At 41.0% G+C, this 20666-nt stretch overlaps 1 protein-coding gene and 3 long non-coding RNA genes across 7 annotated transcripts in view; 1 reads left to right on the top strand and 3 right to left on the bottom strand.

Annotated features, from left to right (window-relative positions):
- Positions 1–20666, bottom strand: part of LOC113017667 (NACHT, LRR and PYD domains-containing protein 12-like) — a 174693-nt gene that overhangs the window by 30914 nt on the left and 123113 nt on the right. The gene's annotated exons all lie outside the window — the stretch shown is intronic.
- LOC145425223 (uncharacterized) lies at positions 1153–3025 on the bottom strand. The gene is made up of 2 exons (XR_013905891.1): positions 2399–3025; positions 1153–2037 (listed from the first exon to the last, which is right to left on the bottom strand). It is a non-coding gene; the product is annotated as an uncharacterized LOC145425223 (long non-coding RNA).
- LOC145425180 (uncharacterized) lies at positions 3618–9985 on the top strand. The gene is made up of 3 exons (XR_013905840.1): positions 3618–3758; positions 6668–6782; positions 7934–9985. It is a non-coding gene; the product is annotated as an uncharacterized LOC145425180 (long non-coding RNA).
- LOC145419302 (uncharacterized) overlaps positions 14385–20666 on the bottom strand; it is a 134834-nt gene continuing 128552 nt past the window's right edge. For 3 of the 4 annotated variants that reach the window (XR_013905823.1, XR_013905821.1, XR_013905822.1), the window contains exons 2-5: positions 15925–16056; positions 15742–15840; positions 15485–15583; positions 14385–15033 (exon numbers count right to left, since the gene is read on the bottom strand). This is a non-coding gene — a long non-coding RNA (uncharacterized LOC145419302). Of the gene's footprint in view, positions 15034–15484; positions 15584–15741; positions 15841–15924; positions 16057–18405; positions 18578–20362; positions 20447–20666 lie in introns of those variants that run through there. The other variant, XR_013905820.1, reaches the window with a different exon arrangement.

Raw genomic sequence — 20666 nt, 5'->3', positions numbered from 1 at the left:
TTCTTATATAGCTCTCTTTGATACTCTGTGCACACAAAGCATTTTATACAACATGCCTCATTCAACCAAGCACATTGTTCTATGCTTAAATACTTTCTTTCACACTCTGATGGATGCATCAGAGGGCAGCTTGGGTTTAGTACGTTACTCAGTACATTTGCCAGCCAGGGTTTGATTCACAAACCTTCTGACTAGTAGCTGACCTGCTCCCCTCCTGAGCTACAGTCACCCCAATCTGACTGAAATCATGGAGCCCAAACTCTGATTTATGTTGGACACACTGACAATCCTCTGGTCCACAAAGTGCAGCATAGAGGTGACTGAAAAGAACAAATGTAAACGTAGTACTACAAACCATAACCACAGAGTCCAGGTGTGTTTGATGTTGCTGTGCAGACTGACCAGTGGAAACCTCTGCTCTCTCCTGGTCCACTCTGTGGAGGAGTAATGTATAATTAGCTCATGTTATGTCTGTCCACACACAGACACAAGCTAAAGGTCCATGAAGTGATGTTTGGATGGGTTCAGTCAATCAGATGACTGTCATGGTGAAGCTTTGCTAGTCCTGCTGATCCCACTGAGAATTAACAACTCAGTTCCAGATGTCTGTAGTTTTCTGCTCAGTTTCTTTAGTCCCAACAGCTCTTACCATCTCCTGCATAAAGCTTTCCCTCCATGCTCAGATGCCCTGGAACAAGGTGCTCTCTTTATATCAGTGACTGGTTTAAAGTGCCAACTTGCAGTGCTCGCCAAACTTTGTGTCATCAAAAGTAGTTCTAATGTTTCTTACATTTATTATATTTTTTACATTTTTACACACAAATCAATGAACGCAAAAACATAAACTTTTCAGATATTTTGTTTTACAATGTTACAAAACTCAGTTCACAACTACACAGTCTGATTTACAAGCAGTGTTGGTCAAGTTACTTGAAAAGAGTAATTAGTTACTGATTACTGATTACTTCTCAAAAAAAGTAATCCCGTTACTTTACTGATTACTTATTTTCAAAAGCAATTAATTACTTAGTTATTTAGTTACTTTTAAAAAACATGTTCACTACCTGAATGCGTGATAAATCAATAGACCTTTTGGGCCAATTCTATTTTTTCTGCATAATCCATCATATAAAAGTGAATCAAATGGAAAAGTGTCTTTTTAAAAAATTTGTTTATTACTTTTAATCTTAACTTTATAAACAGTTCATCAAACAAAAAGTTAAATTAAATTCAACAGTCTTTGACTTTAATAAATTTGTTTAACATTTGAACATATTTCTGCACATTACACCATATTTTAAGAAAATAAAGGCTTAAACTGTATTTCTGCATACTCCAGCATATAACATAAATTATTTTTGTGTATACACACATCTTTTCATATAAATAAAGCAAAAAATAAATAAATAAAATAAATAAAATTAACAAAAACATCTTTTAACAGTTGGTAAAGTGCAGAGAGGCATAATGTTGAGATTACAAAAACAGAAAATGCTATTGCATGCTACATTCAGGCTGTTAATCCAGTCTCAGTTTGTGGCAACCCTGAAAAAGACCTATGTTTTATTGTTTTCTTTTGGACTGAAACAGTGGTTATATCGCATCAGCAGAAGTTTCTCAAACCTTCTATCAGACATTCTGTTTTTTTGGGGGGAAAGCACCAATCCACCTAAATTGAACAGCCGTTCCACTGGTGCACTGGATGGAGTTGGACTGTTGTATTTCATGTACATCTTTTTGAGATTTGGAAACTGATTCAGAATCTCAAGCTCATAGCCTGACTTTAAAAAGTCAGTTACCGCACTTCTTTTTCTGCTGAGAAGCTTTCTGTGGGCTGATTCTGAAATTCAAAAAAGTCAATTTTGGCTGGGCTGGCTGGGATTTGGGACACATTAGTGTTCTCAGTTGCAGGAGCTCCTTCACATACTCTCTCCTACGCTCATCTCTCAGCCAACGAAGTTTAAACTTGGGACAAGTGGCCGCTGCGAGAAGTCCTTCTTGGCTGTCCAGAACAGCATCAAAACGAGTCTTGAGGGCCTGTAACATACAATATGATGCAACTAAGAATAAAATTATTTTACTGTATAATTACCTATTGTCAATATTTTGTGGGCTTTACAGCTCTAAACCATCTATATTTTCTATTATCATGTATGTATTGTATGTATGTACTGTATGAGATTTAATTTTGGCTGAGGCTTTTGTTGATATTATGATTAATATTCATGATTAATGATGATCAATGTCCCTGATATTTAACAAGGGGTGAATACTTGGTCTTTTATTCTATCATTTTACTAATTGTACCCACTGCTTAAAACAAAGTATAACATCCACCCACTGTGAATGGTATAATAAATTTAACAAATCCACCCAAAGCAATTAATAATAATCTTACCTTTACAATGACATCTGGAAGGCTGGCTGTCATTCTAGAGAGGTCATCTTTCAGGGAAAGGGTCTTTGACATCAGGCTTGTGAGTGTTGGCAGTAAAGCCCCGTAGGTGCACTCATCCCCTTGTAAAATGTCCAGGGCCACTGTCAGGGGCTTCATCACAGTACAGTACTCTTTCAAGAACTGGTACTCCCTTTCATTAAGGCACTTGATTCCCAGTTTTACACACAGGGGATTAAGTTCATTCAAGGGAATTGTGATGATTCTAGAAATGGCCTCATACAGGGAATTCCACCTTGTGGATGTCGGTACCATTAGTTTCCTCCGACTGACTTCCTCCACCTGTTCAGAGGCTAATGTTGATCGACCACAGCGGCCACGTCAGTGAGGGGATCCTGGGGGTTTTCTGTCAATTTAACATTCTTGTGGCAGCGTGCTAGGTGCTTGCTCAGGTTGGAAGTGGAATTTTTCGACGTAGAAAGAAGTTTTCTTCCGATGCAGAGTGTACAACGTACGCTTGTGTTTTTGTCGCTTTTTAAAGAGTCAAATTCAAAGTAATGTCGGTATTTCCAAGTACTCGGCCCTGAAAACCTTAGAAATATGGTATCTAAGCAGATTCTTACTCTGGATGGTGTTAGGTATTTTAGTACCATGGGAGCATTTACTGGATATTGTTTTATAGTGACATTATGCAGGAAAACTCTGTCATTCAATAAGGCCCCTTTGTTTCAGTGTTTTTCTCTTTGACCCAAGAATTGATGTGTGAGAATCACAGGCTGGTACAAGGTTGAAATACCACAGAGATCACTCCCTCAGCTACATTAGTTTCTTAATCTTTTAGACGCCTGTTGAAGGCCAAATGGTTTGTTTCAGATTTCACTAATGTAAGAACTCTTCGTTTTGTGCCTTGAAAATATGTCGCTGAGATAATCACAATTGTAGCTGAACTAATAAACTACACAAAGGATGCTTCTTCACCCACGGGCAGGAAGACGCTGCCTTATCTTGGTCTGTACTGGTTTAAACTGATAATCTGCTGTCTCATGAATTTTACCCTCTATATAAACTGTTGTACTTGTGAATAAAGTTGAGTCACTTTGGGAAGACAATCTAAAGCAGTCTCTGTTTTCTTGTTCTCCCAAGCTGCTCCCGAGCTGCTCGTACTAACACGCTGAATGGCATGCTTGAATATTACTTGAGAATATATTTGACTGTGTTACAGACTAAGGGACATTCTCTGCTGATAGGTGAAGGTACATTCTCTGCTGATAGACGTCCACGCCTCGGAGGAAGCCGATCCACGGAGTAGGCCCTGGAAACAGTTTCCTTCAATTTTGGTGTCAGAAGTGGGATCCTGACGAAGGTAGGCACTTGTCTTTTTATTTTATAAGACTGTGTTATGCCTTTCTCAGTGATCCACATAGAAACGGGATACGCTGACGAGGCCTTCTTCAGTGGCCCACATAGTAACAAGTGGGATACACTGAGGAGCCTTATTTAGTGGCCCACATAGAAACACAGGAAGTTGCCTGTTGTTTTGTAAATAAAAGCAGAAAGGACACAGGAAGTTGCCTGCTGTCATAAACTAAGAAGTTGCTCACCAGCAGAAAGGACACAGGAAGTTGCCTGGGGTCATAAAACGAGAAGTTGCTCGTTAAAAAGTGAGAAGTTGCTCACTAAAAACATAAAAATTGCTAGCAAAAAATCAAGTAACCTCAGGTGTGCCACAGCAAAAATAAAAACTAACTTAAATCCTTCAAAGCGTCTAAACCCCTCTGGAAATCACTGACCATGGGTCAGAATAATTCAAAGACCTTAGACGGGTCCGATAAAAAATCAAAATTAACTGTAAAACCGAAAAAAATAAAATATAAAATCACAAATAGCGGCTCAGTACGACTCCCACTTCCGGTTACGTTTAACCCACGCTCGCGAATCAATGAAGACTTCCATGATTACGTAGCCAGAACATGCGGAAGTGCTTACGTGACTGATTTCGTCTCGAACTTAAGAACTATAACTTTAATGCATCCTAATGTATTTCCGGAGCCCTATCCCGAGCGATTATCGCCAGAAAACAGGTCAGTAGAAATGTTAAATACTATTTGTGATAAGGAAAGTAGGCTGATTAAAAAGTCCTGTAAAAAATATATGATAGAATGTCGTGATGTGACCAATCGCATGCTACCACTATGGAAAAAAGGACCCGAGCCAGACGTAAATGCTTTAAATCAAGCCAGTGCAGGCTCTAGTAAATCCACTGCAGAAAAAACTAGCCTTATATGCCCATCCGTTCAACCTACGGCTCCGCCGCCTTATGATGAAAAAACAGAATTAATAGCTGCTGCGGCGGCTGCACGTCATCAGCGCGTATATCCTGATTTAACAGCAGAATCCCAAAAGAGTGAGGAAGGCACTGAAATGACACCTAAATCAGAAGAAGATGACTGGTTTAACCTAGATCAAAGACAGGAACGAGAATACACTGAACGAGAAAGAGAGTTACAGGAACATAAAAAGCAAACAAAACAGTTAATGGCAGAGTGTGAGGAAATCATGAAAGATCCTTTAACTGAACGTACGGAAGCTGAACTGCAGGAAGCCGTTTCCGTCATAGATAATCATGTTCAGCGCCACACTAGAGTAGCGAATGGTTTGACTGTGCCAAAAGCAATAACTAACACCAGAAATTTAATAAGGAACTACTTAAAGCAGAAAAAAGAGGAAAAAACTCAAGAGGGCCCCCACAAAAACACCCGTTATAAAGAAAAGCAGGGATCACAATTTAATGACGTCAGCACCTCCCTCCCGTTCATGATAATAGGGGACATGTGTTGCATTCAACCCCCTAAAATTTCAGAGTTAGCAGCAACCATTAAAGAACTCCCCGATCCTCTACAAAATCCTACAGCCTTTGTTTCTGCATTACAGAGAAGTACCAGATACCACCACTTGGGTGGGCCTGACTATAGATATATATTATGTCAACGAATCCCAGGTGTGACTGAATCTCAGCTTATTGAAGAAGTAGAGGAACTAGACCCTAAAAACGACCAAGCAGCCAACACCACCTCGTTTTTGTGGATAAATGATGACAAAATCACAGCCTTTTTTCAAAATCTAAAGAAATTTCTGCTCACAATGTCTAGAGATAAAATTGATTTAAATGCAGTAACCATGTGTAAGCAAAAGCCAGATGAATCCATTCTAGTGTTTATGAAACGTTTCACACACTGCTGGACTAATGAGGCATGCATGCCTGAAGGAGGAAATGATCAGATTTTCATAACAACATTCTTAAACAATATTCATCCAGAATGTTCACAACTATTGAAGCTGACTGCCACTGATAATCTCTATGACATGAAAATAAAGAACTTTATCACACTTGTCAAAACAAAAGCTGGTGCAGATCTTTTCCCCAACAGCACGAAGGCTAAAACTGTTAAGATGTTGTTGAACTTTGATGTTGAAGGCTCAGAGGAAAGTGAAAAAATGATGTATGCAGGGGCCCCGTCCCCTCAACAAGCGCAGCAGGGAGATTTCAGAAGGAGAGATAGGAGTGGAGACGTATGTTTTTATTGTGGAATAATAGGACACTGGAGGAGGGAATGCAAATCAGCGGCACATAGGTCTCAACCACAAAACACAGGACCAGCTCCTGCCACTAGGCGTAAGCAGAGCTCTTACAGACAAGGTAACTGGCAACGCAGACAGGAATCACATCAAAATAATGGCCCCTTTGCACTTAGGCAGCAACCTTATAATCCACATTTTAATCCCCACCCATATGATAACGAAAGACTGGACCGACAATAGGGAGGCCCAGGTGATGATGAGGGACAGTGTGAAGCACTACACACGATGCTGCATTTGCAATTGTCCCGTAACACAGAAAGCTTGCCCATGTTAGATATAGAGATAGGTGAAAAGATTTATTCCTTTTTAGTTGACAGTGGAGCCACTAAAAGTTCACTGTCTGGAAAATTCTATAGTGGGCCTGTTTCCTCTGTGTGCATCAACACCATGGGAATAAACGGAACTCTAGTGCAATGCCCCAAAACTCATTCTCTAAAAACACGCTGGGGCCCAAAACCAGATGAAATTACATATCATCCATTCATAATTATTCCAAACTCGCCTGTGAATCTATTAGGCAGAGATTTAATGGCAAAAATGAACTTGTGTATTTCATTTAACACAAAGGGTGAAATGTTTGCAGATACTGATAACAGCTATGTTTTCTCTGCCCTATGCACCGACACCATGGAGAAGGAACAGCCTCTGTGTCAGCTGGACGCCTCAGCGGAGAATGAACTCAATATCCATCTGACTGGTATCCCACGTCACACTCTGTGTCAAAAACATGTGCAAACACCGTTACCAGGTAGCCCCATGCCTGGAAGCCACATATTTGTTTCTCTCACACTGTTCAACAACATGATAACTGCTCACACCAGTGAAGGCCAAACAGTGGTTTTGTCACATAACTCAGACATAGGCTATGACATCACTGCACCATGTCAACACATAGATCTAACCTACCCCATACACTGTACTATCTCTGCTGTCACATTGCCAGCTGAATATCAAAACATGACATTATGGTCAAGAGGTGAGAATGATGTAGGATTTATTGACTGTACACCTTATCATGCTCAGCTGAAAAACAACAAGCCGGTATATGTCAAGCAATATCCCATTTCCGCTGAAAAAGCCGCAGCCTTAGACATCATCATAGGAGATTTATTGACAGCTGGAGTAATAAAGCCCACAGTATCTCCATATAACACTCCTGTCAATCCTGTGCCAAAGCCTAACAAACCTGGCGTATGGCGTTTCACACAAGACTTAAGGCAAGTTAATGCAGTCATTATGCCTCTGCCACCTATTGTCCCAGATGTTCCCAGCATACTGACAGGTATTCCAGCAACAGCTACACATTTTACTGTGGTGGATTTGTGCTCCGCCTTTTTCTCAGTACCTGTGCATGAAGACACACAGCCGATATTTGCTTTTACACATAGAGATAAGCAGTACACATGGACTCGCTTACCCCAAGGCATGGTAGACAGCCCTGCGGCTTTCTCAATGGTAGTACGTGCTACCCTGGACGGCTTCACTCCTCCAGAGGGCTGTACTCTGATCCAGTATGTAGATGATCTCCTCCTCTGTGCTGAAAGTGAAAAACTATGTCAAACTGCCACACACATGCTACTCCAGCACCTCCAACAGACTGGCCACAAAGCATCAGCAAAGAAAATGCAGTACTGTCAGACTTCTGTTCAATATTTGGGATTTACACTGTCTCACGGACAACGTTCTATGACTACAGACAGGGTCAAAGCTGTGACCTCTGTCCCTAAGCCCACTACACAGAAAGAAATGCTGTCTTTCCTAGGCATGGTGAACTATTGCAGACAGTGGATACCAGACTGTTCTTTTCATGACCACATTCTGCGTGAATGCTGCAAAAAAGACAAGCCTCCTCGAATACTGTGGCCCACAGAAATGACTGCCTCTTTCAATGCATTACAGGGAGCGCTGACCTCCGCCCCTTGTTTGGGTCTGCCTGACTACCACTTACCGTTCCACCTGTACGTCACAGAGAACGGCACAACCTGTGCAGGTGTATTGGCCCAAGAGCATGGCTGTGGCTACCGTCCAGTAGCCTTCTACTCAAAGGTACTGCCAGCAGTAGTTCAGGGGATGCCGGCCTGCCTGAGAGCAGTAGCAGCTTGCTCTATCATGATAAGGGACTGCGAGAAGCTCACACTCTCACATGACACTATTCTACACACCAATCACCAGGTCACGACCATTCTAGCAAACATAACTACACAACACATGACCGCACAACGTCGCTCAGGTTATGAAGCTACACTAACTTCAACAGCAAATCTCACTATAAAAGCAAGCAGCACACCCAATTCGCCAGCACACTTACTCATTCGTATGCTGTGTTCCTCTGACCGACAGGATGGTTCAGACGACCCTGACGATCATGATTGTATGACACGTATACAGGAATCCACAGCACCACGCCCAGACTTAGAGCAGACACCAATCCCAGACTCAGTCATTGTTTATGTGGACGGGTCCTGTTCAAAACCAAATGACAACTTATTTCTTTGTGGCTATTCGGTGGTGACATTGCCTGACATCATACTAGAGGCTCACTCATTACCATTTCACTCAGCACAAAAAGCAGAGCTCATGGCTTTAATACGCGCCTGTGAGTTACATGTGGATAAGCGGGTAACAATTTACACTGATAGCCGTTATGCATTCGGTGTGGTGCATGACTTTGGCACATTGTGGAGACAAAGAGGATTTAGATCTGCTGATGGAAAATCGATCGCTAATTCTGACCTTGTTCAAAGACTTTTGCAGGCTATACAGCTGCCATCGGCAATTGCAGTTGTTAAAACGAAGGGGCACAGCACGGCTGACACAGACGAAGCAGTGGGAAATGCTCTTGCAGACGTAACCGCGAAAGCAGCTGCTGCCTCACAGCAACCACCCAGAAGGGAAGTATTATCTTTGCCTTTACAGCTGCCACTTGTCATGCTCCCAGACTATTTAGAAACAAATGTTGACCTAAAATTCATACAAGAGCAAGCCTCTGCCTTAGATTACACTTACTGGGAAAGTAATGATTGTACCTTAGATAACAGAGACGGCTTATACAAAAACCTTGAGGGTTTGATTGCCCTCCCATCTTCACTACTGCCAATCCTTGTCCGCCATTTTCATGGTGTGAGTCATGTCGGACAAAGAGGGGTAATAGGAGCAATAAAATCAAGATTTGTAATCAAGAAAACATCACACGCAGTAAAACGCATATTAGCAACCTGTCTAACATGTGCACGAACTAATGTAGGAAAACCAAAAGCAAAACATCAGCATTTACCACAACCAGATTTCCCATTTCATACATTACAAATTGATTTTACACACATGCCAGCACAAGGAAGCATCAAGTACTTACTGGTAATAGTGGACCAATTTAGTAAATGGGTAGAAGCTTATCCAACATCAAAAGAAACTGCAGAAGTAGTCTGTCAAAAGTTGTGCAATGAAATAATACCCAGATTCGGAATACCTCACCAAATTAACAGTGATAGAGGACCTTCATTCACATCAGAAGTAATTCAAAAGTGTGCTAAAACTCTAGCAATAGACTGGAAATATCATGTGCCATACCATCCTCAGAGTTCAGGAGTTGTAGAAAGAATGAATAGGACCATAAAAAATCGCCTGACTAAAGCAATGATAGAAACAGGAATGACCTGGATCAAACTACTTCCTCAAATCCTCTGCGAGATTAGAATGACTCCATCCGCAGCAACCAAATTATCTCCATTTGAAATAATCATGGGAAGACCGTTTCCAACACCATGGTCAGCCTCCAGAGGGGCACCGCTATTGGAAGGGGACATAGACACTGCATTGTCTGACTATGTTCATAACCTGGTAGAAACACTGAATAATAACTATCAGAAAGTTTGTCTCTCTCAGCCTCTCCCTTCCATAGATCCAACCCATCCGTGGAAACCAGGAGATGCAGTATTGGTAAAGTCGCTAAAACCAAGGGCACTCGGGGAGGCCGCGTGTTCCAGCCCCCAGACTGTACTTGCAGTGACGAGAACCAGCATCCTAACAGACGGACAACCTCAGTGGATTCATGCCAGCAGGGTTAAGACCAGCCCCACCAAACCACCTAAGGCGTCGGATCAAGTAGATGACGTCTCCGGCGAGCCAGCGCCCGGATTCAATACACCTATAGATGACGACTCAAGCGAGCCAGCGCCCGGATCCAATCCACCTACACACACACAATCACTGATTAACACACAACGCCTGAAAGAGCCAAGACTCAGAAAGCCCTCTGATCCCCCGCCTGAACAACAACAAGGTACTCGAACATCCAGCAGGAACAGAAAGCCTAGAGTACCACACAATGTCTAACCTGATAAAGATAGACTCGTTTCATCCTGATAATGGAGAAAATGAAATGCCCATTGTCATCACACGACGCTTATACGGTGTCTCTCGAACCTGGGACCAGGCCAGGAGACGACTAAAGAACTGTCTTTTTTATATATTTAGGTTATTAATCATATCTACTGCATTAACCTTAGGATTTTTATTTACTATTTCGTATTGTAAAGTGCAACCCTGTTCACATTTCTGCAAGCCACATTTTGCTGACAATACCTCATGCTCCACTTGGCAAGACACCCACCTAGTACACTCGTCACGTTCTCTAAAATCAGTAGAAAGCAACACAGATACCACCAATAAACCATCTTATGCACCCCCTAGAACAGGAACTAACGCCTGGTATGACAATGCCAGAACAGCCGCTCGTGACTTAGGAAACAGTAACTGTTATGTCTGTTCAAAGGGTAATCCAGAACAGGTAATAGTGGGATATCCAATTTCAGGTTTTCCCTTAACAAAGATGCTATTCAAAAATGATAAAAAGGGGCCCTTAACGGTAACCCTGATTGAAGCGCTGCGAGTAGAACTAAGTCCTTTAGATTGTTTATTCATATACACAGCACAAGTCTCTAGTAAGGATGTTAGCATGATTAATGATTCTACCCACCCCTGCAACCAAATGAAGCGCCCCGAAGACCGCACTGAACCTCTTTCGCCCCCAACACAGGTGCGCCATCACCCAAATATTTTGATGACATGCATACACCGACCAAAACTTGAAAACATAAATTATGACACACAAAACTATACGTTCTTTTCTGACTCTCCAGGAGCACGCTGTAACGAAACATGGCTAGCAGCGAGTGTTGACAGGACACAATATAAACATATGTTTTCTTATATATATGCATATATAAGTACGCATTCAGATAACTCAACAATCCTGCATTCGCCCAACACACTAAACGACTCGTACTGGGGAGGCATATTAAAAGGCTTTACAGCTTCGCGCCTAACCAGACCAATCCCACATGCTTATTGGATGTGCAATAATACTCTTAGATTAGCCTTACCTGTTAATTGGACCGGTACCTGCGGTCTAGTAACTTTAGCTCAAGAACTACTGATACAACAAACCTCGGATCTGCCTGTATCCAGCAGACGGACGGAACGCTCCGCTTATTCACATAACGTTTACATAGATGCTATAGGAGTTCCACGCGGGATACCAAATGAATTAAAGGCACAAGGAGAAATATCAGCAGGGTTTGTCTCAATACTACCGTGGATACAGGTAAACAAAAATGTAGGCTGGATCAATTATGTTTATTACAATCAGCAAAGACTTACTAATTTGACCAATACGGCCCTTAAAGCCCTAGGAGAACAGATGTCTGCTGCCTCCTTAATGACCATGCAAAATAGAATGGCCTTGGATATGCTGTTAGCTGAGAAAGGAGGTGTTTGTGCTATGTTTGAAGATGTTTGTTGTACTTTTATTCCCAATAATACCGCCCCTAATGGTTCATTTACACAAGCTATGAATAAACTTGAAGCATTGCAGATAGAACTAAGAGCCAATACAGGTCACGGTCAGTGGCTAGACAAGTGGCTGCAGGACACGTTTGGAAAATGGAAGGAACTCATTGTAGCCTTTGTAACAGTTGTAGCATGTATTATTTTGTTTTTGATGATTATTGCCTGTTGTGTGATACCCTGTGTACGCTCAATGATAACCCATATAGCTACCAGTACAGCTACTTCAATGTATTTGCAATTAGCACAAATTGATCCTGAGGATGTGCCAGATGTTACCAATGATGTTCCTGATGTGTATATTGAACATTAGGTTGTGAACTATTACATTTTATGATTTGCTTTTTATATTATGTTATTACATTTGTGATTTTTCCTTTCTATTTGAGTTATTATTTTAAAAAATAATAAAAGAGGGGAACTGTTAGGTATTTTAGTACCATGGGAGCATTTACTGGATATTGTTTTATAGTGACATTATGCAGGAAAACTCTGTCATTCAATAAGGCCCCTTTGTTTCAGTGTTTTTCTCTTTGACCCAAGAATTGATGTGTGAGAATCACAGGCTGGTACAAGGTTGAAATACCACAGAGATCACTCCCTCAGCTACATTAGTTTCTTAATCTTTTAGACGCCTGTTGAAGGCCAAATGGTTTGTTTCAGATTTCACTAATGTAAGAACTCTTCGTTTTGTGCCTTGAAAATATGTCGCTGAGATAATCACAATTGTAGCTGAACTAATAAACTACACAAAGGATGCTTCTTCACCCACGGGCAGGAAGACGCTGCCTTATCTTGGTCTGTACTGGTTTAAACTGATAATCTGCTGTCTCATGAATTTTACCCTCTATATAAACTGTTGTACTTGTGAATAAAGTTGAGTCACTTTGGGAAGACAATCTAAAGCAGTCTCTGTTTTCTTGTTCTCCCAAGCTGCTCCCGAGCTGCTCGTACTAACACGCTGAATGGCATGCTTGAATATTACTTGAGAATATATTTGACTGTGTTACAGACTAAGGGACATTCTCTGCTGATAGGTGAAGGTACATTCTCTGCTGATAGACGTCCACGCCTCGGAGGAAGCCGATCCACGGAGTAGGCCCTGGAAACAGTTTCCTTCAGATGGCATTACCTTGGCCTCCAGTAACACTGTGAGGAACCTTGGAGTCATTTTTGACCAGGACATGTCCTTCAATGCACATATTAAACAAATATGTAAGACTGTGTTCTTCCATTTGTGCAACATCTCTAAAGTTAGAAATATCCTGTCTCAGAGTGACGCTGAAAAACTAGTTCATGCATTTATTACTTCCAGGCTGGACGACTGTAATTCATTATTATCGGGAAGTTCTAAAAACTCGCTGAAAAGCCTTCAGCTGATCCAAAATGCTGCAGCAAGAGTCCTGACAGGGACTAGAAAGAGAGAGCATATTTCTCCTGTTTTGGCTTCCTGTTAAGTCCAGAATTCAAAATCCTGCTCCTCACATACAAGGTCTTAAATAATCAGGCCCCATCTTATCTTAATGACCTTGTAGTATCATATCACCCTATTAGAGCACTTTGCTCTCACACTGCAGGCCTACTTCTTGTTCCTAGAGTATTTAAAAGTAGAATGGGAGGGAGAGCCTTCAGTTTTCAGGCCCCTCTTCTGTGGAACCAGCTTCCAGTTTGGATTCTGGAGACAGACACTGTCTCTACTTTTAAGATTAGGCTTCAAACTTTCCTTCTTACTTAACGATTAAGTCCCTGTATTCCACCGTTATATGGAAATCAGCCATTATAACTTGTGTCAAATCTACTTGTACCTCACAGTTTTCTAAGCACACAGAGAGCAGTAAACCTCAGAGCAGCAGCACATCAGACTGTGCAAAAAATCTAGAAGAGAAAATATTTTGACCCATTTCTAAATGATTCTTGTGACCATGCTGCACCACAACACCTGATCTCTATTTTCCAGACCTCTTCAATCCCACTTTAATACTTGACTAAACTCATTTTCCTGTTTAGGTGTTGAGGCAAAGCCGCCCATCTACAATGCAGGCAACAGCAAACGGAGCTATTTTCTACTTTTGTGCTACAAAATGTTCAAGCTGATTAAATTTATTAGAATAAAAGTTCAGATAATTTGCTTTAGTCCAAAGAGCAGAACATTTTGCAATGCTACTCCTATATACAGCCTTGGTGTCTGCACAGGAATTTAGATGTTTGTCAACATCGCTTGTTGAAATCAAGTTAATTGTGTGATCAAGTTAATTCCCCTTGTCTGGTTATGTCCAATGAATCCTGCTGTGTCTCCCTTTTCTCATTCCCTGATGGCTCTTTTGTGCATATGAGCCCTTTGTTTTCTCCTGCTTGTTGCTGGTTCGTCTGTGTTATCTCCCCGTGTCTCCGTTTAAGGTTTCAGGTTAGTTTTTTAGTTTTTCAGTAGAGGTTATCTTAGCTTCTGCACAGGCCATCTTCACTGCACTTCACCGTTTCAATAAAGCTCACTCACTTCACAGCAGTGTCGGCATCTTGGGTCCTTTATTAAATTCAACATGGCTTGCCCCGCTAGCCGTGACATAAGATGTGAAAACAATATCCAAAAAACATGAGGGACAAACAGGGAATAGTTTTAAGGTGCAGGGCCAACAAACTGAGTCTAGTTATAAACTCAGAGATGATTGAATTAGCATTTTGAATTGGCTGATCTGAGTTACTTCAATCAAGTCTATGTTCACTTTGAGTTAAGATTATACGTGATTAATGTCAAAGAAACAAGCCATCATCAGCAACTGATTCTGATTTAGCAGGTTTTCAAATCTAAACGGTACCCATCCCTAGCTGGCTGTAGTTAAACCTTTACTTAAAAAGCATCCCTAGACCCAGCTGTCTTAGCTAATTATAGGCCGATCTCCAACCTGACAATCCTTGAAAGAGTAGTTGGGGAGACAGTCAGAGGGGCAGTGTGATGATCTTACAAACTCAGTTCAGCTTTTTACAGGAAAACAAATGTCCCTGAATGCAACAGTGAGACACAGTCTGCCTGTGTGGCTGTGATAGCTGCCGTTAGGAGCGCTCATGTGTTTGCAGTTAGACGAGGAGATGTTACCATCATGGACACGTTAACAAATCCTGCAGCATCACGTGGCACAAACACTTTGTGTTCCTGTCATCTGCAAGCAACAGGAAGTTCATTAATAAAGGCGGGATGGAGACGTGACTGTGATGGTTCTCCTTCATCCAGCTGTTACACACATCTGGGCTCACACGACGAGCCTTTGTCTAATACAGCAGCTGCTCTCTGAACACTTTTCTGAAGAGGAGCTGCACAAACCTTTGTTTGCTTTCTAGAGCAGCGTATCAAAGTCAAACTACCCACTGCTAGCAGCTGTTTCTATCATAGTTTAGGATCCAGATGTGTGAGGTCTAAATTTACACCTCTGATTAAAATACATAGTTAAAAACAGCCAATTGAGTCCAAATGTGTCTTAAACCAGATAAACTGACAGTTACAGCTGAGCCTGTGTGTCCTTGGAGACGCTGCTCTGCTACAGAGATGCATTTTAGAAACCAGGAAACATCAAAATCATTTAAATCAGAGAGTTCTTGTTACTAACAGCTCACCTCTCTGCAGCAGACACTGGCTGGGATTTAAAATTAATGCCTCGAGGATTGGACCGGTCACTCTTTAAGGACACAGAGCTGGATGGTTTCTGATTGACGCTAAAAATAAGTGAACATGAAACATGTGTCACATCCAATGTGTCCAATACATTAGATAAAAACTATAAATAAACTATGTAAATAGTTTATTATTTAAATCGTTAAATAGTAAAAAGCTGATTAAAATTTCAAACATTTTAATACTGACATGAACTTACTTTTCGTCAGATGACTTCTTTTGCCCTAAATTACGAAAGAAATGCTTCACCCGTTTGCTCTTAGACGACACAGAGCTGGGTGGAGGTCCATGCTGGTTCCTGTGAATAATGATGGAGCAGTGATGTGAGTGCTGAGCTGTGACATGGAGAAGAGTCATGGACAGTTAGAGATGGTCATCTCACCTCTGAGCTGTGGTCTGGCTCTCATGTTCCCCACACAGAGTGCTTTTAGAGGGAGGGACTCCCTCCTCTCTGTCCTCACACTGATCCATGCTGCTCAATCCACATCAGCTCACACACACTTTCTACCTTCACCTGCAGAGGAAACACAAATCATTCATGTGCACATCAACTGAGAGCTGCAGAGGTCGTGTCTGATGTGTTGGACTAACATCCATCTGAGACGCAGCTTTCATCAGTTCACTACAAAAAGTGTCACAGAGCCCAGTTCAGCCTCCAAATCCTCCATTACTGTAGTCCTACAAAGCAGCAGGTCAAACATGGCTGCAGAGAGCAGCTTTATGTCAGTAACCATGTCCAGGACCGAGCTGACTGCTTACAGAGTTCATACTCTAACTGCTAGCTGCTCTGCTAGCTAAGCTAACTCAGTAACAGTGACTCTGACAGCAGTTACTGTGGAACAGCGGCCGAGCTCAGGACACATTCAGTGTGTTTAGTCTGAGTCCTGGACTCTGATTCAATGGATTCAATCCAGCTCAGAGTTTCATGTGTTCATCAGAATAAAATACATGTACTAATATAACAGAAGTAATGCTCTGAATGCAGGACTGTAATGGAGGATAAATAAGGTTTTTACAGCCTGAAAGAAACATTCAGTTCATTTATTTGTAGACAGTGAAGCAGTTTTTAATACTGCAGCTGTTTCCTTCACCTGTGTGTGTGTGAGCCACACCTTCATGTGCTGCTTTAGAAATATGTGGTCTGACTGCTCAGACTGAGTCTAGGAGGAAAGTTCACACGCTGGAGAAAGTTTTGTTCCTAACTTTGTCAGAGTTCGGCTCCAAAGACAAAGAAGACGGAGCTCACAGTCTGTAGATGCAACAACCAACAAATAAAAGAATTTGGTTCATTTCAAAGAAATTCACACGGTGACCAAGTAAAGTAACCGTAGTAAAGGAGACAACATCCCGTTGATGGTGGGATTATTTGAAAGATTTGCTTTAGTCACGTCACCAAATGCAGTTGAACCACCCGTGGATCCATGTTTGACCATTCTACCACTCTGAGCTCTGCTTTTTAATCATTTTATTATTATCATCATTCATTTATTCATTCTTTGGAGGGGGGCTATTTCCTGATGCCGCCCTAATAAGCTGATGTTCAAGGGGAAATATAACAGAAACTCTTTCAGTGTTATTCATTAATAAATTAACAGATAAACTGTGAAGAAGAAAAAACTGAGATTTAAAGGCGAGAGTGAGAAACTTGATCATCCATCCTCATAATACATGTTTATCAGTATCTGCTGTGACCATACTGCAGTAATAACTACAAGTCTACATTTCTGTGACTGTTGATCAATCACAGCAGGAATCTGAGCTCATCTCTGCACACAGAGCAGCTTCAGCTCTGGGATAAACTGCTCGCTTCACGTCCTTCTCAGCTCACAGACACTCATCCTGATATTTTCCTTTAACATTTGATGGTATAATTCATCTGAGTTTGCACTTTATCTGCATGAATACAGAAAAACAGACCCAAACACCAGAAACCATCAGTTTCACCATGTAGAATATATTGTTGTTTCCTTGCTTTTAATTCAGAGAAAAACTCTGATTTGGATTTTCTCTGTTCTCTTTGCTGCTTAGTCACTATCTCATCTTCACTCTCAAACATTTAAAAAGCAGCGAGTCTGCAGCTGAGGGAACACAAACTCAAACTGTCGGAACAGGTTTGATCGTTTCTTGCGTTTATTAATTTGGTGATTCATCAAATGTATAACTGTCATAATCTGCTGCTGAGTCTCTTACGCTGATGAAAATGCAGAAAACACAGATCACGAACACCAGTTCAACCAATCACATTCATTCCACTTTGATCTGTGACAGACTGATGCATTCATCTCTGTTAAAGTGTTGCGTTAGACTGCTATATATTTTTGTGTTCTTTATGCTGTAGATTTTCATGTCTCTGGAATAGTTGGCAGCAATAAGGATGATTTTCTGTAAAATCATATTGATATGAGCCGTGAGTTATTCGTAGATGAGCGTTAGATTAGTTTGATGGGTTAACTCAGAGAGCTGAAGATATCGTGGACATGCTGACCTCGCTCCGTGGTGAACAGGGCCGTTTACCCTCATGATTAATATTCACAATAAAAAAATGAGGCGAACATCATGAAGTCTGTGTGTGTTTCATAGTGTCGAACCACCTTTGTACAGTTAAACCTAACAGTTACTACATGACGGAAACACCAACGTTATTTCTTTTATGCGTTTATCAGGTCACGCTGATTATTGAACAAAAACCCAAACATCAGCTGTTAATCGAATTTTTTTGCTCTCTCTCCTCCTTAAACATGTTTTTAATGTTAGTTATAATTCAGAATTGGCGACTGGAACACGTATGACACATGCGAACATCAGGAAATAAAACCTCAGTAAATGAAGTCAGTGTACAGCGGGGGTTATGGCAGCTGTGTACCGGGACATGCGCTTTGTCGGTGGTAATAACAGCTCGATTGCTTGCGAGGCGAGCGGGTCTGTCCCACGCTTTGCCGTGAGCAGGGTTCCTACGCCTTTTTCAGGGTCAAATTCAAGCACTTTTTAAGCACTTTCAAGGTCCCTTTTCAAGCTTTTCCAGCACATCAGCCCCCCTGCCAAAAAAAAAAAGAATGCATGTTTCAATTCGCATTACCTCAGTAAGACCATGTGAAAATGAAAACAAATCATCCTACGTGAACTTAAATACCTTTGTTCAACTTTTGCTAAGAAATAGAAAAACGCACCACACAAAAATACAGTGGAACCCCGACTTACGAATATTTTACGAATATTATATTACGAATAATATTTCTGCCCGTGTTATGGCAAAATGCCCGAGTATCAAAATCCGCTGGCTCCGATTGGCTGAGCCTACAACGCCCACAATGCCTTCCGAATCATGTGACAACCCCTTGGTTTCCACACTTGCGCTTCACCGTTCCACTTGAACGACGAATTGTTGTTCTAGTTAGCAATTAGCCTATAGCCTATCGTTCAGCATCGCCTCACTTAAAACGCGCAACTCAATTACGAAAGACCCTCGGGAATGAATTCATTTTGTAAGTCGGGGTTCCACTGTACTGTACTACCTTATATACATAGTGTATAAACTCTAAATGCCCATTTCACTTAAAAATTAAGATGTGAAAATGTGAACAAAAAAAGAAAGAAATAAGTCTGCTCATCAGATATTGATGCTTCTTTCCTGTGTGACAAGAATTAGGAGACAGATATTTGTTTGTTTTTTAAGTTAATTCCCAATAAAACTGTTTTATTGCTAACTACATTGCTCTCTGTATTATTGCTGAAGTCCTAAAGGATCACCTTTAAAGTGTTTGTGCTAATAACATGTACAGTCAGACAGGCATGGAGAACAGCACTGACTGGGAGGCTTTGAACAGATTAAATAGTTCAATTCAACATATAAGACTTTAAGAATGCACAAGCATCTACTTAAAATCTATTGAATTTGTCATCTGTGATATTATTTTGTACAATTCCAATGTATTTTGTTCATCTCCCTTAAATAAACAGGCAGCCTTAAAGTATGAAATATTCATATACAAACACATATAAATGTGTGAACTGCCTCAGTGGCTGATTGTGCCCCACAGGCCTCAGTGTGAGCTTGAAAAGACATTTATAATGTTTAAGTAGTTTAATGTGCAGGTGCTGACCATAAACACATTTTGAATGAAAGCCGGGGAACTTTGGTAGCACAGAAACAAGTGGCTATTCTTTGTGACCATATGGACCACTCATATTACCGTTATTTCAAATACTCCAGAAAGCTGGTGTCCAGGGTGTAATTGGCCGTTTTTGACTACTTTTGATGTGGCCTCTGTATTTCACATTTAAAAACTGTTTATCTTGCCAATCTGTTATTTTCTCATTTTGACAAAATGTATCAGCAGAATTTATCTAAATTCAGACAAAATTTAAAATACGAGTAGAAAGTGATATTTTTGACTGTAAAAACCACAAGCATGTTAAACAAATCATTTTCATAACTTGAAATGCAAACAGAAATTGTACATTTTTTAAAATACACAAAAGTTTTGCAGACAACAAAGTTATATTTACCTAAAAATGCAGCCAAGGCTCAGACGCTTTTTATGTAACCATTTCAAACTATTTACAGAACAATCAGGCGCAAGGCAGCCCAGGCGGGGAAATTTTGCTTTTACATTTTGCGACGCATTTTATTTCTCTATCTGATAAGAAAACTATTCAATCAGATAGTTGTTTGTGGTGAGCAATAATAAACAATGGATAATCCGTATACAAACAAATTCAAGCTTTTCTCCTCAACGGAGAGCCTCCCCCGATTGAACAACAACGCGTCAACAACATGCTGTGACTCTTCTTCCCTCTAAAGTCCTGGTGTTAACACTCACCCTGCATCAGCTTCACCTATTTTAAATTGTTTTTACTTTTCAAACCGACGGATCATTTGAAGCCAACCATCCAAAAACTGCTTCAGCTGTGTTTGATGTTTATGCTACAGCCTGTTTACCAATATAATCAATATCAGATATCAGAGCAACAGAAACCTTGGTGATCAGGACGCTGGGACTGAGAACAGGAAGTGGCTCAAACGTCACAGTTTCATAACGTCACCCTGAACTCCACTCACGGAGTTTCTGTCGCCATTGTAGCTTTTAAAGTCCCGTGATAAAGGCGGGGCATTCTGTGAATCCG

The sequence above is a fragment of the Astatotilapia calliptera genome, chromosome 3 (genome assembly GCF_964374335.1).
Source record: "Astatotilapia calliptera chromosome 3, fAstCal68.1, whole genome shotgun sequence".
NCBI lineage: Eukaryota > Metazoa > Chordata > Actinopteri > Cichliformes > Cichlidae > Astatotilapia > Astatotilapia calliptera.
This window is presented reverse-complemented; position numbering and strand designations above follow the sequence as displayed.